The sequence below is a fragment of the Acomys russatus genome, chromosome 3 (assembly GCF_903995435.1).
Source record: "Acomys russatus chromosome 3, mAcoRus1.1, whole genome shotgun sequence".
Taxonomy (NCBI): Eukaryota; Metazoa; Chordata; class Mammalia; order Rodentia; family Muridae; genus Acomys; species Acomys russatus.
The window spans coordinates 54,976,568-54,997,745 of NC_067139.1; positions in this window are offsets into that span (position 1 = coordinate 54,976,568).

Here is a 21,178-nt window from a genome sequence, read left to right on the forward strand (position 1 = left end):
AGCCATCAGAGAAATGCATATCAAAATGACTCTGAGATTCCATCTTACACCTATCAGAATGGCTAAGATCAAAAACTCAAGTCACAACACATGTTGGTGAGGATGTGAAAAAAGGAGAACACTCCTACATTGGTGGTAGGAGTGCAAGCTTGTACAACCACTTTGGAAATCAATCTGGCACTTTCTCAGAAAATTGGCAATAGTGCTACCTCAAGACCTAGGTATACCACTCCTGAGCATATGCCCAAAAGATGCTCCACCATACAACTAGGACATTTGCTCAACAATGTTCATAGCAGCCTTGTTCGTAATAGCCAGAATCTAGAAACAATCTAGATGTCTCTCAACCAAAGAATGGATAAAATAAACTGTGGTACATTTACACAATGGAATACTACTCAGCTATTAACAACAAAGAAATCATGAAATTTGCAGAGAAATGGATGCAACTAGAAATTATCATCCTGAGTGAGATAACCCAGACCCAGAAAGACACGCATGGTAAATACTCACTTATAAGTGGATATTTGCCCAACATAGATGTATTCTGAGAGTCTCCACCCAGTGGGAGACCAAGACAGATGCTGGGACTCCTTACTGGACTCCAGGTGAGAGAAGGATGGAAGAATGGGGGGATAGAATGACCCAGAGGGTCCAGGAGCCCCGAAGAAGACCATCAAGGCTGGTAGATCTCAAAAAGGAGGTGGGGGCGGCACAAACTGTTGTACCAACCAAGGTCAATGCATGCAGTAAACCTAGACTCCCCGTGCAGATCTAGACAATAGACAGTTCACTCTCCATGGTTGTGGGGAGAGTGAGGCCTGCTTTTGACATAAACTTTGGTGCCCCAATCTGATCTCTTCCCCTTGGAGAGGAGGCCTGGTGGCCCTCAGAAGAATGGGAAGTAGGGTATCCGGATGAGACCTGATATGTTGTGGTCATATGGTGGGGGAGGAGGTCCCCTCTGTCACAGGTCTAGAGGAGGGGAATATGGCAAGAGAGGGGGAGAGGGGGAGAATGGGAAGATAGAAGTTAGATGTAATCTGAATAAATTATAAAGAAGAACATAGAAACTCTTAAAAAAGAACAGAGAATAGAAAAATCTTAGAGATCTTTTTAAGTATTCATCACACTATTTTTAACTTTATAAACCATTTTGTTGAAGGCCAGCTTCAATATGGCATGGTGAACTGAGACTGATCATTCAGCAGATATTTTTCTTAATGTAAAAAGCTTGGTTCTATAGGATAGAACTGCTTGTTCCCACTAAAGAAAGAAAGGGGGAGAAAGAATTATGTACTCACATGCATGCATGCATGTGCGTGCTGGTGCACACACACACACACAAATACACATACAAATATGCACCCATATGAGCACACAACACATATGATGGAAGCAAGACAAGCTCCAACAACTTTAGTTTTTCTTCCACAGCTTATATATCCCAGAAAAATCTTTCAAGCAGCATAAAAATTACAAGGTAATTGCATTCTATTTTTCTTTTAATGAATGATCATGAAAGAAGTGTGTTCCCCAATACCTTTACATGAAAAACATTTTACATATTATAAGTGCAGAAAACAAATTGTTCCCAAGAACCCACATACATTTATAACTAAGCAACCTGCTATAGATTAACAGCATGTAAGCAAGCAAGGTGATATTTTCAGCCAGTTACTCTTTACTAGCAGGCTGCCATTTGTGGTTACAAAGAAAGAAGTCACCTTAAAAAGTAATCTTGTAAAAATTGTAATAGAATGAGAAATCTAAATTTTTATATTTAAAAAAGCAGTCGTTTATACTTTAAATCTTCAGGGTGCACATTTACTCACTAACAGTTTTTATTAAATCATATTAGGAAGCTAAAGACAAAAATGGGTACAGGAAACTAATCACCCTGACCACAAGCCCAGCCCAGCAAGAGAGTCGAGACAGCCAGTGGTAACTGAGCTGCTGTTCTTGCTCCCTAACCTAAAACAGTCCCTAGCTCAACTATTAAGAGTGTACGCCTTGAACTTGAATTGTTCCTCAAGATTTTCTACTGACGAAAACATCTTAATCTAACCTTACTAAACAAACTATTTTTTCAAATCCTTTCTAAAGGTCATGATCATTGCTCACAACGTACAGCTCTAAGTTCTTTCCAGGGGTGGTGGCTGAATCATTAGCCTGCTCCAGCAACAATGCTTGAAAGACCAGACACTATTATTGTAAGTGGCAATGACACTGCCCAGTGACGGTATGGAAGTCCCCTTAGAGTTTACATACAATTCATAAATTAAGAAAAATGTGAAGACTTCAAGGGCAGCAGGCATAGCGATATTCCACAACAGCACAAAGTCCTCAGGACATGTAGTCCTTGGGGCTCTACCTCTCCGAGGCACACTCATGCTGTTTGTGCTCATCAGCAGGCCCCATTCCATGAGTCCTAAAGCTGCTTTGCTGTCCCTCCTGCATGGCCCTGGACACCTTTTCTTATAATTACTTTTCTTTTTTTCTCAAATTAGGCAAGCTTCCATTTTTACTGTACTTCTAATTTTTTGTATACAAATTTATATGTGGAACAGAGGGTACAATCTGATTTATATGTGGAACAGAGGGTACAATCTAATTTGATGACTTTGTAGAATGTGTATATAAAGCACACACGCTCCTCGTCCTTTTGGAGAGCAATCTGCAAAAGCATTGATAGTAATGTCTACAGGATTTTTAGATGTAATTTTGGCTAATACCCATGAAGTGTCTTCAAACATTCTTAAAGGTGGGTCCTTTGGATATTGATTATCTATAGATCCCAAGGAGCATGTTAATGCAGCCTTCCAATTATCAACGTGGAAAAAATAACCTGCATTTTATTTACTAGCATAATGATTTCTGTAGCCTCTTTACCAGTAAGTTGTTTAAGAAGTGTCCTTCCCATCATTTTTAAGTCTATAACTTCTTGGCAATAAGGGGATACAGGTAGTCCTGAAGAATTATAACATACGTACATTTCTATAGTGCCCTAACCTTGTCAATACGTAAATCCAGTAGGAGATAAACACTCAGTCCTCTTGGTGGGAAATGCTAAGAGATTCCCAATCAATCAGAGAGAGCTCTCTGACTTTAAAAGGAGTGTGTGTGTGCTGAAGGATATCCCATGTGTCCCAGGAGAGGCTCCCAGAAAGGGCAGCTTCACTTCTGGTGAGTTGTGAGAGGAGCTAGTTAGCAGGGAGGTGATGGCAGTTCCCTGTGATGTCAGAGGTTCCTTTCCCTAGACATTTTATTGTATCCTAGAAAGCCCCGGTATCCTTTGTGGTGTCACCTATGTTGTAGCAACACCAACTGCCCTTGGGGCATTCATTCAGTGACATTATGGTTCATCTATGAACATGTTCGCAAGACTGAGCAGGCTAATTGGGATAGAGAATGAATAGTGAAAAGAGACCAAAGTAAGGCAGAAGAAAGCTGTCTTCCAGATTCCGTGTGAAACAGCAAGAAGTAAATGGTCAGTGAAGTGAGTAGACAAGTCCAGTAACAATGTTCTGCCCTGGTCTGGCTTCTCTATATATACCCTTGTGCTTAGAGTGACCTGTCGAGATATTCGAGCATCTCCAAGCAACCTGAGTAGTAAGTTGTGTACTATGCCAATTTTATCCTGGCTTCTAATATAACAGGCTTGTGCATGCTGCAGCCAAGCTAAATGCAGAATCTGCAGCTGTGAATAAGCTAGGAGGCTGTCTCCTTGGTTATCTGAACACAGGCTGAGGGGGAAACCAGCTGGTGGAGACATTTGCTTCTCCAGAGAGACAGGAGAACTGACATCCACAGAGGGGGCGTTTCAATCCTTAGTCACAAGCAAACATGTTTCCCAAACATCTGTTTAGGACTCAGGGTGATCTGCCTATTCTCTGGGCCTTGTCACTGTGTAGATTCACTTGTGCTCATGTACCAACATGGGCTCCTTAGAACCACCATCTGCCCAACCCTTTTCACCAAGAAACAGGAGAGAAAGAAAGCAGAAAGGCTGACCACTCAGCTGGAGCTGATGACCAGTGAGAGAAATGAACTTTGGGATCATCACAGAAGCAGCCTTGGACAATAGCTATTCATTGATTCAGACTCCATGCTATCGATCTTGGGACCACAATACCACCCTTAGCTTATTCCCTGTAAGGTCTAGTGTTCTAGGGCGCTACACCTCCAGGGTGTCCCTTTGCCCAACATCAAGTCTCTAAATCCTTCCCTGGGCAGGAGTGTGATGAGGACACAGACTATTCTGTGTAACCTAAATGAAGACCTGAGCCTGTGGCCTGAATCACAATCCTCACGGAATGACGTAGTGATTGTGTGCTGAATGCTCCAAGTAGCAGCTGGAGGCTCCTGGTCCCACATCTGAATTGGTGGCTGCAGGCCTGGGACTGATCCCTGCTCCTCCAGATCCTAAGATGATACAACTGCATGCATTTATTCAGTATCCCACAGCTTGCCCCCAACTCTCCATCCCTTCTTTTGTGTGTGTGCGTGTGGGGGTGGGGAGTGAGTGGGTGTGCACGTGCATACATTCACATGTGTGCGTGTACATGTGCGTGACTTCCTCTAGACCCTAGATTTGTGTCTGGGGTCACACATGATAAGTTGCCTGACTCACAGTTTCCAGGTGATGCCTGTGCTGAGGACTTGGAGCCCCACTCTGAGCAGAACACACTTTGCCAGTGTGCTCACATTGCTCACACATAGGAATCCCCTGGAGGAGTTCATAAAGCTGTCATGATGTTGAGTCCCATGCTCAGAAATGTTCATTTTGTGATTTCAGCTTCCATGTAGTGAGAGGCAGCCAGTATTAAGAATCTGTTTTTAAAACAGAAGAAATATCATCACAGTTTCTGGTGGCCCAGACCTGTGGCATAGACTCAAGGGAACTTCTTAGCCTCCAGGCCTCCCAAAAGACCTCATGCAGCCCCAGATACCTTGTTCAGAAGATCAACCCTCCATTGGCCTTTGGGCATGATAGGAACTTTCATTAGCACCGGGATTTCCCAGTACCTGGAAGCCAAGATGTGGCATCCAATGGACTGAAGTATCCTAGAACCCAGCTTGAAATTCATATGATCCTTGAGGCCTGTGTTTATGGAGTTCTTTGCTTCTAGTTCCAGGCCAAATGCTGAAAATGAGAAGCTGAAGATGGAGCATAAGGGGGTCATGTAAGACCTGCAGTATTTGAAGAGTGAGAACAGTGACATGTCAGAGAGATTCAGTGAGATGGCCAAGGAGACAGGCTTCTACTGGTACAGTCTGTCTTGACAAGGACGCCAACAGTTGTGGAATTGCACCTCTTCCTTTGTCTCTGGACTGGAGAGTCCACAGCTCTGCTTTTAGGCTTTCTAAGTCTTGAATTCGTGCCTCTTATACTCATTTTGCTAAATGTGAAAGAGACCGTTAGCCTTCCCAGCACCATATTGTTCTACTCGGCGACCTCTACATCAACGGCTCTCAGCCTGAGACTCTCAGTACAGTTCCTCATGTTTTGGTGACCTTCAACCATGAGATTATTTTTGTTGGTACTTCATATCTATTATTTGGCTACTTTTATGAATTATAATATAGATATCTAATTTTCAGGGTATCTGATATGTCACCCCTTTGAAAGCATTCTTCCATCACCATAGGGGTCATGACCCACAGGTGGAGACTCTTGGCTCTAGATAGAAGAGAAATTTTTATATGGACTGGGCATTAGGTGAGGGCTTAGACATGGGCTGATTTCTATGAGACCTGCATAATCTTTGGGGTTCCTGTCCTCCCTCAGAGGAAAGCAGCTCAATACTTGCAGATGTTTCCCCATTACACAGACAGATAAAGACAAGTGAAGGACTTCCCTCGTTCTTAGAAGTCCACAGATTCCTTTTGTCCTTGGGGTTTTCAGAAGTAGTCTGATGCTTTCTGGAATTAGCTGTTCTCTTGTTCTGTTTTTCAGAATGCATCTCTACATGGCTGTTGTGCTCTTGTCGAGGTCTTCCTGAGATCCTGGGACATGGTGGGGTTGATGGGGCATGGAGACAGGGCTGGCAGGAGGAGGCTGGCAAGGACTTACTAAGCAGAGGGTATCTCAGCAGTCTACACAGCAGGCTCCTGATGGAGTAGACGTAGCTGAAAAAGAAGGTACTGACGTAAACAAAAGCTCAAATGTCATTAGTCATCAGGGAAATGCAAGTCAAAATGACTCTGAAATTCTATCTTAAACCTGTTATCATGGCTAAGATCAAAAGCTCAAGTGACAGCACATGCTGGTGAGGATATGGAGCAAATGGAAACGACAAGGACATTTGTTCAACTATGTTCATTGCAGCATTATTTGTAATAGTCGGAAACTGGAAACAACCTAGATGCCCCTCAACTGAAGAATGGATAAAGAAAATTTGGTATATTTACACAATGTAATACCATTCAGCTACTAAAAACAAGGAAATAATGAAATTTGCAGGCAAATTGAATGGAACTAGAAAAGATCATCCAGAGAGAGGTAACTCAGACCCAGAAAGACACACTTGGCAGGAGTCTAGCATAACTGACTTCTGAGAGGCTTCGTCCAGCAGCGGATGGAGACAGATGCAGAGAACCAAGGCCAAGCATTGATCCAAGCTCAAGGAATGCTGGAGAAGAGGAAAGACAAAGGAAGATGGGAGTGGCAATGGACACCACAAGAAGACCTACAGAGTAATCTAACCTGTGCCCATGGGGGCTCACAGACTCTGACCCACGAACCAAAGACCCCCTACATATATGTAGCAGCTGTGTCGACATGTTAGTTCCCCAACAATAGGAGTAGGGGTTGTCTTTGACTCTGTTACCTGCCACTGGTGCACTTTCCCCTATTTGGACTGTTTTGTCACTTCCAGGTAGGAGAAGACATGCTTAGTCCTTCTGTGTCTTGAGATGCCAGGGTAGAGTGATACCACTTGGAGGTTCTCTCTGTCTCTGGGGAGAAGGTGTGGAATGAGTGAGGGGGCTGGGATCAGGATGAAAGTGATTAAATAAATAAATGGAGGGAAAAAAGAAAACCTTTTAAAAAAAGGAGGAGGAAGAGGTGATAAAGAGGAGGAGGAATAGGAGGAGGAAGGAGGGATGAGGAGGAGGAAAGAGGAGGAGGATGGAGGAAGAGGAGAAAGGAGAAGGAAGAAGAGAAGGTGCTGAAACAGGAAAACAAGAAACTACTAGAGGTTTGGGCTCTGCTGCAGTAACCCTTGAAGGACATGAAGCTGCTCTAAAAGGACCAAGAGGAAGAGACCAGCAAACTCCAGACCCCACAACAGCAGGTCGGTACAGGCAGATTGGTCCGGACTAGGTCCAGCACCATTTGCTCATGTAACCTCCGCCTGTCTGTCCATCCACCCACCTGCGCTCAACTCATCATCTGTCTCGTCTACCCACCCACTTAGCCTCCCACTTCGTGAACTCCAATTGCTCCTTCCTGTGTCCGTGCATCAGAATGTCTGGGGTCTGAGCCTATTGAGAGGAAGTAGGTTATTGGCAAGCAAACTTCCCTGCTTTGCTCGAAGTTACAATCCAATGTGGGAGAGAGGAGTCAATTACACGTCACACACATACATGCTACTACTATGGGATTGGTACTATGCACAGACTGGTGAGTTCCAGGTCCTAGGGCTCATTAGCTACGCAGGGTTCATGTGAGATCACAGTGGGGAGAAAAGGCTTGCAAGGAGGAGAGGCCATGCAAATGCCGTGTGAGTGCTTCTATTTGTCAAGCTGGGTGGCATGTGGCCTTTCTTCCTCCTGTTCCCTGCATCTCAGCGTAGCCTCTCAGCGTGCCCTACTCTTGTTTCACACTGACAGAAGCCTGAGTAGTAGTTTGCCAGTCCTGTTTCTGTGTGTTTCATGGCAAGTTCTCCCACCCAGGAGATCACAGTCTGGGACTGAATGGTTGACCAGGGATGTGAGAAAGGCTTATGACAGGCAGGGGGTCAGAGTGGAAGATTTGAGTCTTCAAGAGGAAAAGTACTCTAACCACTTCAGCAGAGTCTGGCCAAGCAGAGAGCACTCCGCTGGGCATTCCTAATCCCCAAGGGATGAATAGCAAAGTCATGGGATTCTGAGTTAGTGTGCTTATTCTGAACTTGCTCTTCTAGAATAAAGATGCTTTCTGCTCAACGATTTTTGTTCTTCCTCTCTGTCTCTGTCTCTGTCTCTGTGTATCTCTGTGTGTCTCTGTTTCTATTCTCTATTCTCTCTCTCTCTCTCTATCTATCTATCTCTCCCTCCTTTCCCTCCCCCTCTCTCTCCCTCTCTCTCCCTATTTAGCAGAGATATGTGCAGGAGCACAGAACACACATGTGTATGGTAGATCGAGAAGACCATGGGGTTTCTTGTCAGTTTCTACCTTGAAAAAGGCTTTCTTACTTACCCCAAAACTTGCTGTTTTATTTGGCTAGCCTGGCTGACTATCAAACTCTTGGGATCCTCTGTGTGTGTGTGTGTTAGCACTTGTGTGAGAGTGTGTTCACACTGTGTGACACCCTCCACTAAGAACACTATCTTCTAATGAACAGGAGCAGGGCAGACTGGAGGAAAGGCTGCAGGAAGACCCGCTGAAGCAGAGGGAGCTGGTCATCCAGCAAGACAACGTGGCAGTAAAGCTGCAGCATCACTGGACTGTCTCCCAGATGAGGCAGGAGCCCAGGCTGGGAGATGGGCAATGGAACCAAGTAAGTCCCCTGCACCTGGCATCTCTGTCTTTGCGGGGGGCGTTTCTGCTGACTGTCAAGGCTCCAGCCACTGCCAGGGTAAGACACCTCAGAATATTGTGCTGGTCCAGTCAACAAGAACTTCTCCCTAGGAAAAATTATGTTTGAGACCCAGTGAGGATTTGTGTCCCCCTTCCTCCATTTGGAGCGCTCTGGTATATTCTGAGCTTTCCTTGATTTCTGCCTCCCAAATGATGAGCTATAAAGGTAGACCTACCATGCCTTGCTGAAACTTCAGTTGTGTTCAGACATATCCCTTGTAGGGATGGAATTCCCACCCTTGGACCCTGTTAAATGTAACTCTGGCTGTCTTCTCTGTTCCTCCATTTTCCATGTAGAGTGTTCTCTGGATACAATAGGTTTAGCAGTTGTCAAGATGAACCCAGGCTGACGTCTCTGCTGCAGCACTGGTCAGACCTTCACCCAGTGTTACATAGGGGACTCCTCTAGAAAACTAGGATGTAGATTCCCAGCCATAGTCCTAAGGAAAGCACATCTGGTTTTGTTTAATGCCAGAGTCCACCCAGGGCTGGTGTTCTCAGGCACACACTGCTCCAGAAGGACAGGCTTTATATTACATATTGTGCAAGGTGCCTTCTGAGCAGGACTGTCTTTGCCACATGACCTTGTTCAGGTGCCTACCTTGCAAGTTTCTATTATGTGTATGCATAAAATGAAACTGTCAATTAGTAACTGACAATGAATAAAATGCATATCTCTCCTGGGCTGTTGACTGCTATATTAATACTCTATTTTTTTTTCAAAATCATATCTCTAGACTGTAGGAGAAAGCCACGCTCTTTCGAAGAGAACATACAGTTCTCAGATAAACTTCTGATGCTTGTTGCAAAACACTGCAAAATAATCAAGGCCCAGCTACAGTGTGAGCTTTATTCCTTGGGTATACAAACAATGACTTCTGTCAAAAGATCAGTTAGGCTGTCCAGCACAGCAAATTGTTTGAGGTCACAGTATGATATCTGACACAGGAGGACGTCAACAGGCCTGGGCTCACTCTGCCTTCCACCTCTAGGTCAGAAAAGCTCCAGCGTGAGCTGGAAGAAGACACAGTCCAGGACAGGAGCAGACTGAGCTGCAGCAGCAGAAAAACTAAGTATGCCATGCACGTGAGCCACCACTGCATCCCACACCAGCAGCCGTGGCAATCCCGTGGTGGACTTTCGTCCTTGACTTTGGTTTCCTATGTGTGAGCAGACCCCTAGCCACTGACCCAGCAAGGCTGCTGCTGCTGGACATGATTGCCTTTCCTTCTCTGACAGCACTGAGAGGGCTGAGGAGGCAAAGGAAGCCACAGACAGCAGGGAGCCCTGCATTCTCCACTCTAGGATCAAGGCCTCCTCGTTCATATGAAGACATGTCCTTGTAGCTGTGACTCACCAGTGAGGCAAATATCATCCTTGCTGCAGGTGGTCCATTCGCACTGTGATCCATGTGTCTGTTGGCTCTCCACTTCTGGAGTAAAGAAAGCATCAGAAAGAAGCTTGAGATACAAAAATAGAAAGAAGGAACCCTACCCTCATGTTACTCAGAACCGTGACATCCACCAGCAAGTGGCCCCAGTGAGCTGCACAGCATCGTGGAGGGAGAACATGTGTCTGCTCATAGTTACTCTGTCAGTTTAGTGCTGGGACATTTTATAAACCCACTGAGTCCTCAGCCGGTCACGTGTGGTGGGAGATCTGTCATAGGAGACTGTGTTGCTGTCACATTGCTGCCCAGACAGACCACACCCAAACCATCCTATTGTCAAGACAATCTAGTGCTGAAGCTACTCCATGCCACACCCATGTGATGCTGCAGTTAGTGCTCTACAGGGATGGCAACAGTCCCTTGCCAGTCATGTGAGTCATTTGTTCTTCGATAAGGAAACTGATTGAGGATTCTCTAGTTTCACAGTCTGGATTAAAGTGAGCAGTCCTGAGAAAGGATTCTGAGAGGATATCAGCATTAGCATTGATGTCTTTGGACAACAGATGCTTCCCCTTGTGCTTTTTTTGGTCCCAAATAAGCACAAAGACATGTGTTGGCAACTCTACAGTTGCCTTGAAAAGGTTATTGCAATCCGCGGCTGCCTTTCTGCCATGTGCCCAAGACAGGCCACAGGGTGTAGGTCAGTCTCACTAAACTGCACCAAGAGCATGGTGCTTAGCTTAATTTTGGTTTGGTTGTCTGGTTTGGGGTTTGTTTGTTTGTTTGAGGTTTGGGTGTCTTGGTTTTGTCTGAGGTTTTATTATTTTTTTCTTCTTTCCTTTGTTCTTGTCTTTGGTTTGATATTTTGCTAAGTCTGTCTATACATTGTATATGCTGGATGCACCTTTTAAGCCCCCATTCAGTCCAATACCTATCTCTCTGAATTAAAGAAGATTATTTCCTACTATTCACTGTTACATCCTCTTTTTACTCACATGTGGTGCCAGAGCTCAGCTCTTGGAGGTTCAAAGACCCCTGAGGACAGAGATGTCGTATAAGTGTGAAGAAGAAGAAGATAACCACCAACTTGCCATTGAGGAGATGACCCCAAAAGTAGTCTCTGTATTTCTTTCACTTCAAAGACACAAAGCATGCACTTCCAGTTAGTTTTACTTCCTCAAATATGTTCCAACTAACTAGACAAGGATTCTCTGAATGTTTTTTCATCAATTTCTTTCTCATTTGCTTTATTTTCCCTAAGCAGATATTTAACCTTATGGCTTCATAATTTAGGCACATTTTCGTGGTCCTTTTGGTCAACACACTGTATTTCAAACACCTAATACAAGTCTGCTCTAATAATATCTATATTTTGGTTCTGCGTAGTCAGTACCAAGATAAAGACGTTTACTCTGTTGGCACAAGAGCTGAATCTTGACCAATCTTTCTTATTTTCTAACTACTTGGGGACTTTGCACCTAAACAAATGAGTTCCTTGTTCCTGAGCTAATCTCCTCATGTTTATGTGTATTCATTGACTTCTTTAATCTATTCATTGAAAACTGCTTTCTGAATCAGTTTATTATGTACTTTTTCTGAGAATAATTATATGCCTCAAGAAAATATTATTTTCATTGTATCTCTCTAAAAACTTTTCTGGGTTCTGAATTACTTCAGCAATCATTATCTCAATCCTGTTACGTATTTTTTAAATTAGAATTATTAGGAGACTTCTATTGTGTTATTGCTGTAAGCACTACAGATCAAATGAAAGGAAAACTTGTCAAGAGCATACATAATATTTGTACTAGAGGAAAGGGATCACCACACAGCCAGTCTTAGGAGAACAGCCAAGGCTGCAGATTCTGTCACACTGGTCCTTGCCAGGGATGCAGGGGCTTCTTCTCGGGTGTGTCCCACAGGAGAACCATCCACAAATCAATCAGACGCTGTTCCTTGGAACAGAGCCATGCTTTCCACCAGTGTGCTGTCAGACTCTTGTAACCACAGAGCTCACAGAGATAGATCTCTGCAAGACCCAGGTGGCTTGGGCTACATAGTGAGTTCCCTGCTATCCAGGGCAATACAGGAGATGTGGATGGCATGGCCTACTCTACACTTGACATCATATATTTAGCTTCTCCTAAAACATGGTGCTCCATATACACATGTTCATGAAATGAACATACATATCAAATTATTGAGAAATACATCTGTGTTGTCTTATGCCCCTCTGGAAATGGGGACATTGATAAGGGAGTATTAAAAAAAGAACAAGAAAATCTTAGCTACCTGGCTCTGTTTGCCTCGACATACAGCGTCCGTGATGATTGCAATGCAGAGACAATGACCTTCTAAGGCATTTGGGACGTGGTGCTTTTAAGGGGTTATTGGCACCAACTATGAATTTTGCAGATTTTTTGAGAGTCATTTATCTATATTTAAATTTGTAGGCAATTTTATTACTGGCTATGTACCACATGCATGCAGTCTGCACGAAGGCCAAAAGAGAGCAATGGATTCACCTGGAAATGGAATTACAGAGGATTGTTAGCTGTTCTCTGGGACCAGCCTGGATTTCTTAAAGCAGGCAGACCCCCTCCCTTGCCTCCCATCAGAGCCAAGGCTGTGAAAACAATTGCTGGGCCTCAGGACATGAAGGTCTTCATATAACTCTCCTTGCTTAAATGCAAGCAGTCATAAGCATCTTTGACAAATCCTGGAGGGGATTTCATGGGGTTCTGGCTCACTGGAGACTTACTGGTAAGTTGAACAGTGTGCAGAGCAGGTTTATTATTCTAGTGGGCCTGGCTGGAGCATCTAACCAAGCACCAGGAATCTGAATTTCAGCAAAGACCCTATAATGCAGTAGTTCTCACCTTACTAATGCTGTGATACCTTAATACACTTCCTCATGTTGTGGTGAACCCAAGTCATAAAATTATTTCCATTGCCACTATATAACTACAATTTGGCTGCTGTTATGAATGGAAAGGAAATATCTGACATATAGATGTTTTTTGTTGGCCCCTGTAAAGGAGCCTTTGACCCACACAGGGGTCGGGACCCAGAAGTTGAGAACTAATGCTCTAGTGTCCCGTGCATAGTGTAGGGATAATATGCCATCTATCAAAATGAACTCAGAATAGATGAGTAGGAACCCCGCATTCCTCTGAATGGAAATGAATCATCCCATTCTGGAGAACCCCGTACTGTCAGATTGCATATTCCTTTTTTTTTTTTTTTTTTTTTTTTTTTTTTTTTTTTTTTTGGTCATTCTGGCAGATGGGCCTTGAGGATGCTAACAAGGGCTCATCAGAGTTGGAATTTTAATTCTCTTCTACACATGGCTACTTCTCCATGACTCACTTTCCCCATTTTGTTAGAGGACAAGGTAATAGTACATACATCAGAGTTGGCTCTGAGGGCTGAGAGTCAGTGATGGAAAGCCGTTGAGACTGGATGCTCAGGGCTCCACACTGAGATCTGAGGACCCTCTGCTCATGTCGGCTGGTGAAGAGGACGGCAGTCTTGGCTGGAAACCATTTCACGGAGGGAGAAGCTTCCTCCCTGAATAAAGGAGGCTCTGAGAGGTCAGGTACAGCTCACAAGCCCTGAAAACAGAAGGAGAAATGACACAGGAGTATAGATCTCCTTTCCCAAGCACCTGCTGGCATTTTCTTGTTGTGAAGCTTCCATACTCACTCATTTCTCTGTGTGTTGACTGCTCTGAACCCTATGGCTTCTCATCTTAGGGCTTAACGGAAATATCCAGAATTACCCATAAGACTCTTGGGCTTGCTTTTCTGACCAATCAGCGAAGATGAAAGGCGGGACCAAGTCTGGTTGCTTAGAGACCTCTGGAGAAGGTCGCCTGCAATGAAAAAGCACATTTCCTGCTGGGATGCCAGGCTCCATCATGAAATAAAAAGGAAAAGAATCAGACCCAAGGTGTGCTCAGAGTAAGAGGAAGTGGGTTATAAGGCAGCTGAACTGCTGTTAGAAGGGACCAAGAAGTGGGGAAGTATCAGGTGGCCCCTTCAACAATTAAAGGCATCTTTCTCCTACAATATTTATGCTCAGCGTTATCATTCTGTTTTGAAGAAAAGACAGCTAGGCGAGCTATAATGCCTAGATGCGTATGCAGAGGCTCAGACCTGGCCTGCGTTGTGAACAGGGCACTATGGTGGTTTAATTAAGAATGGCCCCCATAGACTCACACATCTGCACTCTTAGTTACCAGGGAGTGGCAGTAATTGAGAAGGATGAGGAGCTGTGGCCTTGTAGGAGGAAGTGTGTCACTGGAGTACAGGGATCTGGTGAAGTCAGTGCTCCACCTGTACGTAGCTGGTGACACTTTCTCTCTTAGCTCACTGGTGGAGGGACTGCTGCCTGGAACAAGGGACACTCTTGAGTTCCCAGGTTTCAGGATCCAGTGGTGGGAGAGGAGTTCAGCCGGCCGCCAATCAATTTGAAGAAACATTCCCCCAACTGTTCCCCTATTGCTCTAAATCAAGGGCTTCGTGAGAATTTCAAAATAACCCTGGGCACCGTGGAAACCCCTTCCTTCAGAGTAAGACATCCCCAGTTCAAGAGCTCTATGGGATCACTCAGGCCTCATTCCTAGAGTATCTCACAAAAAAATCCTTTAATAAAATCCCCCAACCTGCCTGACAGTTACTCGCATCCTGCTCACCTGTGTCACAGCTGGATATTTGCAGGAACTGGGGTGTGCATAAACAGCCTTTGCTGTGGGCTGATGGAGCTTTCTGGCAAGAAAAGTGCTCACCCCCTGGGAGTCACACCCAGCCGTAGGAAAGCACAGAGTTACCTTGCTTCCCCTAATGACTTTGCATTTAACCAGGCTTCAAGACCAAGAACATCCACCTTCTCCAACAGCCGTCTGCATAGCTACTTCCCTGGGACTGAACCCAAAGCCATTGCTCCCAGCATCCCCCACCGTCCTGGTGTGGATCTGCATCCCAGGGAAGGCTGCAAACTTCTGCATTAGAACCACTGACTCACGTGCTAAGACTGGCCAAGAACTCTTCCCATGGCACTGTCACCCAAGGCAAAGGTGTCTCAAATGTCCTTCTTAGACAGAAACCACATTTATTTATAGGACACAAACTCTGAACAGTGACCAGAAGAAGAGACCCAGCCTTTGCCCTTAGGTTGGCCTGTGCTTCAGAATGATGTTCAGGGTGAAAGAGAACCAATTATCATGGTCATCTGGTTTTTCCTTCATGGGAAGGATGTGAAGAGCATCATACCAGGAGTTCCCAGCTGTGTCTCCAATGAGAAAGTTCAACAGGGTCACTGCAGCAACAAAACAATTTCAGCGTTATTGTGAAGATGTGTTTTCTGGGCTGGGCTTGATTGATGGCTTTATCACTTTCTTAAGGCTTCTATATACCAACATGGATTCCAATATGGAAGAAGAAACGCATTTGAAGATCCCTGTCTGTTCAGATAGCCTAGGCTTCTGTGACCAACAAGACGCCCTACTTTTATACTGTTGCTGTGGCACATGTCAGGACTAAAAGCAATTTAGTGAAAGAAAGGGTATATTTTAAATTACACTTCCAGGTCATAGGCTTGTTACTGAGAGAGGCCAAGGTAGGAACTCTCACTCAAAACCAAGGAAGTACACAGCAGGAACCATTGAGAAATGCTGGATGCAGACTTGCTTGCCAGGCACATGCATAGCTAACTTCCTTATACACCTGATGATCAGGTGTTCATGGAATTGTATTACTACAGTTGCCTGGGCTATCCTGCGCAACATTCAATGAAGATATACTCATATCACAGAAATGTCCATAGACCAGCCTTATAAAAAAAAAAAAACTTTCTCTGATACCATGGAAAGTGTCCACAAGATTGGCGCTTGCTATGGCATCAGTAATCATATGGGCCTCACAGATGGCACACTGGGTGTAAGGCATCAGCTGAATTCTTCTTTGTAGCCATGCAGATACAGGTGGACTAGGGGATTCTGCTAAAGATGATTGTTTCAGTCACTGTTCTATTGCCATGAAGAGACACCATACCATGACAACTCTTATAAAAGAATTTAATTCTTGTTTTGCTTACATTTTCAGAGGTTTAACCCATTATTATTGTGACAGCACATATGGCTATAGATCAACAACTGTGAGCTGCTTCTTTGTCCACAGGCCTACATGGAGAACTGGGCCAAGTGTTGGCTTTGGGATACTCAAAGCCCAAGGCCAGGTACACACTTCCTCCAAAAGCCACACCTGCTCCAACAAGCCACGTCTCCTGATCCTCCTCAGATAGTTCCACTCTCTGATAAGGAACCACTCAGATATGTTAATCTGTTGGGAGCATTCCTATTAAACTGCTGAAATGCCCCTGTTCACAATGCAGTCCAGATCTAACCCTCAGCAAAAGTATCTGGGCATTGCTGGTGGCTCAGTAGTCTATCTGTAAAATAGGATGGTAATTCTGAGCATAACTGTAATACAAGGACAATGCCCTGGGTTTTTGAGTAGTCACATGATTCTTCCCCACTCCCTGGTACCTTCTAACCACTCACCTGCTATATAACCCACCTTTTCTTACTCTGAACACACCTGGGGTCTAGTTACTTCCCTTTTAATCCAACATGGAGCCTATCATCTAGACAGGAAAGTGTCTTCTCACTGCAGATGGGCTTCTTTGGATATCTCTAAGGAACCTGACTTGATCCTGCCTCTCCTCTCTTTTGATTGACCAGCATAGCAAACTCATGAGCCTTATGGGAAACTCTGCATCTTTCAGTTTGGCCCTACGATTAGAAGCAAAAGGCCTCAGAGTGCGCGCACGTGTGCACACACACACACACACACACACACACACACACACACACACACACACACACACGAGTATGGAAGTTTTCCACCCAGAAAATGCTAGCATTCACTTGGGAAAAGGGCTCTGTCCTCTGGTGTACTTGTTCTCTCTGGATTCTGGGGCTGTAAGCAGTACCTCATCTTTCTGAGACTCCTTCATTTAGGAAGACAGTTTCTCTGTCCCAGGAATGCCTTCTACCCACCACTGCCCTCCTCTTCACCATAACACAGGAGTAAGAGTGACTTTAAATCTCAGTATATAGGCCAGTGTGTCTCCAGTCTCAACAGCTTTTTTTTTTTAAGTTTTTTTGCAATGTAGCCTTGGCTGTCCTAGACTCACTTTGTCGACCAGGCTGGCCTCAAACCCACAGCAATCTGCCTGCCTCTGCCTCCCAAGTGCTGGGATTAAAGGCATGCATCACCATGCCAGGCTTCTCAACAGCTTTCTATTATTGAGTCTCAGTCCTCAGAGCCACCCTCTGATGTATGTACTATTAGCAGCTTGTCCGCTGATCAAATGTGGAATTTGGGTCATGGAAATATCAAATACTGTGGGTGAGAATGAGGACTGAAATTCCAGCCCATGGTAAAGCTCTGGTGTACCCATCTTCTATGTTCAAGGCTCTGGGTCCAGCTCTCAAACTTAACAACAAAAAACAAAAATTCAAACCACACACACACACATACACACAGGCATGCACATGCATACTACAGGCAACCCAGAAAAACTCCAATACACATGAGATAAACTTTAGAAAATAAAGTTTTATGGGTTTTTTTACATTTACATCTTCAGAAGTTTAACATAAGGATGTTTCTCTCTTTTCTCTCCCCTCTCCTCTCTTTGTTCCTTTTCTCTTTCAGTCTTTCCTCTTGATCTTGTCTCTGCTGTGTCTGTCTCTCCTCTTTCCTGTCTCTTGCCTCTCCTGTCTTTCTCTACTCCATCTCTCTTTCCTCTCTATTCTATTTCTCATTGTGTGTTTCGCTCCTGGGTCTCATCTATCTCTCCCCTCTATCTCTGTCTCCTTTCACCTCCTTGCCCTCCTTTTCTTTCCCTCCTTCTCCCATTATTTTTGTTTGTCTGTTTATTGAAAGTATGGAATCTTATTATATTCTGCATGTAGGTCAGTCTCAAGCTCTGGATCTCCCAAAGACTGAGACTGAAGCTGAAGGCCACACCCAGCTACCAGGGATATTGTATATCTCAATATTCTATATTTAATCCTACAACATAAATCTTTTTTAATTTTTGGTGTTTGGCTTTTTGGTTTTTTGTTTGTTTGTTCGTTTGTTTGTTTTTTGAGATAGGGTTTATCTGTGTAGCCTTGGGTGTCCTGGCCTCGCCTTGTAAATCAGACTGGCATCAAACTCACAAGAGATCTGTCTGCCTCTGCCACCCCAAGTGTTGGGATTATAGACCTGCACCACTGCTACATAAATCATTATAAGAAACACTGGGAGATATTGAGCTTCCAGGTAGCAAAATGCATAGCTCAGTTCTGGGACTTGAAGATCTGGTGTTTGGGCACCATCTTGTGCCTTGTATGTGATTGCTAATTATTTTCCTCCTGGAGGTGTGCTTGCTGTCTTTCATGAGCAGACACTCACATACCTCAAAATGACCCTTGTAACCAGTCCAACTAATACTGCACACAAGGCTGGAAGGATAAAAGTCAAAAACAGAGTTGGAGAGATATGTCATCCATTAAGAGGATTTGTTGCTCTCCCAGAGAACCCAGAGAACAGCTAACAATACTCGATAATTTCAGTTCCAAGTGGAGTCCATTGTACTTTTCTGGTGTTTGTGGGAACTGCATACATGTGGCACATAGACAGAAGCTAAAATCTCTCTATATATATAAATAAATATAGCTCAAAATATGTACAAAATGCCTTATTGATGCCAACAGCTCTTTAAAAACACCATGTTCCAAAGATCTTAGAAAGTTATTACCTCTGCATTGGAGTTACACAGATAGCTCTGTTTTTCCTGAGTTCTTTTACAGTCACTTAGTGAATGTTCTCATTTCTTGAGACATCTGAAAATACAGGTATATTTCTCAATAATTTGATATGCATGATCACTTCATGAATATGTTTCCATAGAGTATCATGTCAAATACTTGACAACAGGTATAGACCATGGATACATTTCCATCATGAAGTGTTATCCATGGAGTAGGCCATGCCATTTACACCCAAGACATCACTCCCACCCCCACCCTGTGTAGCTCTGCCTCACTGGGAATGCACAATGTACCTCAAACCACCTGGAACTTATAGATCCATCTCTGAATGAGTTCTGGGATTAAAAGAGTATGACACCACACTTGACTGAAAAAAAGCTGGCTTAAGAGCAAACAGTTGGAAAATGTTCTTTAATGTACAAAAATAGTCATTTGACTCAATAGGAACTGAAAAGGGAAATTCAGCATATACAGTGCATAGTCTTAGCAAAATATCAACTGAAAGACAAGAACAAAAGAAAGAACCAAGAAACAATAAAACCTCAAACCAAAAACAAGAAAACCAAAACCTAAAAAAAAAAAAAAAAAAAAAAACAGGAACCGAAAAATAAACAAACAAACAAACAAACAAAAACTTGCTTTTGTCTGAGGCGACCTTAATCCTAGAGTGAAGAATGTCCTGGATTCCAGTTCTCTGCTGCTTCCTTCTCTCTCCTCAGTTCTCTCAAGGATGCTGCCAGAGAAGAAAGCCAGAGGCAGCCCTGCTGGGTCACTGGCTAGAAAACTCAGGGCCTGTTCACACATAGGAAACCAAAGGACAAAAATCACACCACCCACCCCAGGAACGCCATGGCAGCTGGGATAAGATGCAATGGTGGCCCACTTGCCTGGCACACTTAGTGTTTCTGCAGCAACAGCTATGTCTGCAAGAGGCTCTCGTCCTGGGCTCTGGCCTCTCTCAGCTCATGCTGGAATTTTTCTAACCTAGAGCAGGAAGTTAGAGCACAGGCCTGGTGGGGACCTGCCATGTCAGAGCGCAAGCCATGACCTCAAAAAACCTTAATTACATAGGACTGTCAACACTGATCTTTTGAGAGAAGTCACTGTATGTACTCCTAAGAAATAAAGGTCACAGCGTAGCTGGGCCTTGAAATTGTTGCAGTCTTTAACAAATGTCAGTGCTGATCTGAGTACTGTGTGTTCTCTAAGCTCTCTGTTCGCTGAGATAGAACAGGTCCTTTTCCTACAGTCTTGAGACATCACTTTTGAAGAAAAATAAGGAGTATTAATCCCATAGTCAACAGCATAGGAGAGATGTACACATTGTTCACGGGGAGTTTGACCTCATTTATAGATAGGCACCTGAACAAGGTCATGTGGCAAGGACAGCCCTCCTGCTCACATGGCACCTTGCCCATGATAATACGCAATACAGAGCCTGTCCTCCTAGAGCAGCATTTCCTGAGGTGTGTGCCTGAGAACGCTGGCCCTGCGTGGCATTAAACAAAACCAGCCGTGTTTTCCTTAGGGCTACAGCTGGGAATCCACATCCTGGTTCTGTAGAGGAATCCCTTAAGTAACACATGGTGAAGGTTCTGACCAGTGCTGCAGCAGAGACGTCAGCCTGGGTTCACCCTGGCAACCGCTAAACCTGCTGTATCCAGAGAACACTCCACATGGGAAAAGGAGGAACAGTGAAGTCAGCCAGAGTTACATTTAACAGTGTCCACGGGTGGGAATCTCGTCCCTGAATAAAACTGTAATGTCAGTGAGGCATGATGAGACACACCTTTCAATCCCAGCATCTGCGAGGCAGAAGCAGGCAGATCTCTGTGAGCTTCAGGAAAGCCTGCTCAGAACATACCAGAGAGCTTAGTTGGTTAGGGGACAAGATTGTTTTAGATCAAGATTAAAAAAAAAAAGTTAAGCTGTTAGAGTTGAGATAGGATAAATATTGAATCTCATTCGGAAATTTAGACCCAACAAGACAGGAAAAACACTTGCTTCAAACGAGACGAATGCAGATGGCCAAGTCACTATGAATGTAACATGTATAGAAGGCATTATTCTCATGATTGTCGCATGGTTCTCCCTGCACTATGTAGTTTGTCTTAGACATGTGTAATAAAAAAAAAATAGTTTTTGCATTAAAATAAATAAATAAATAAATGTACTAAAG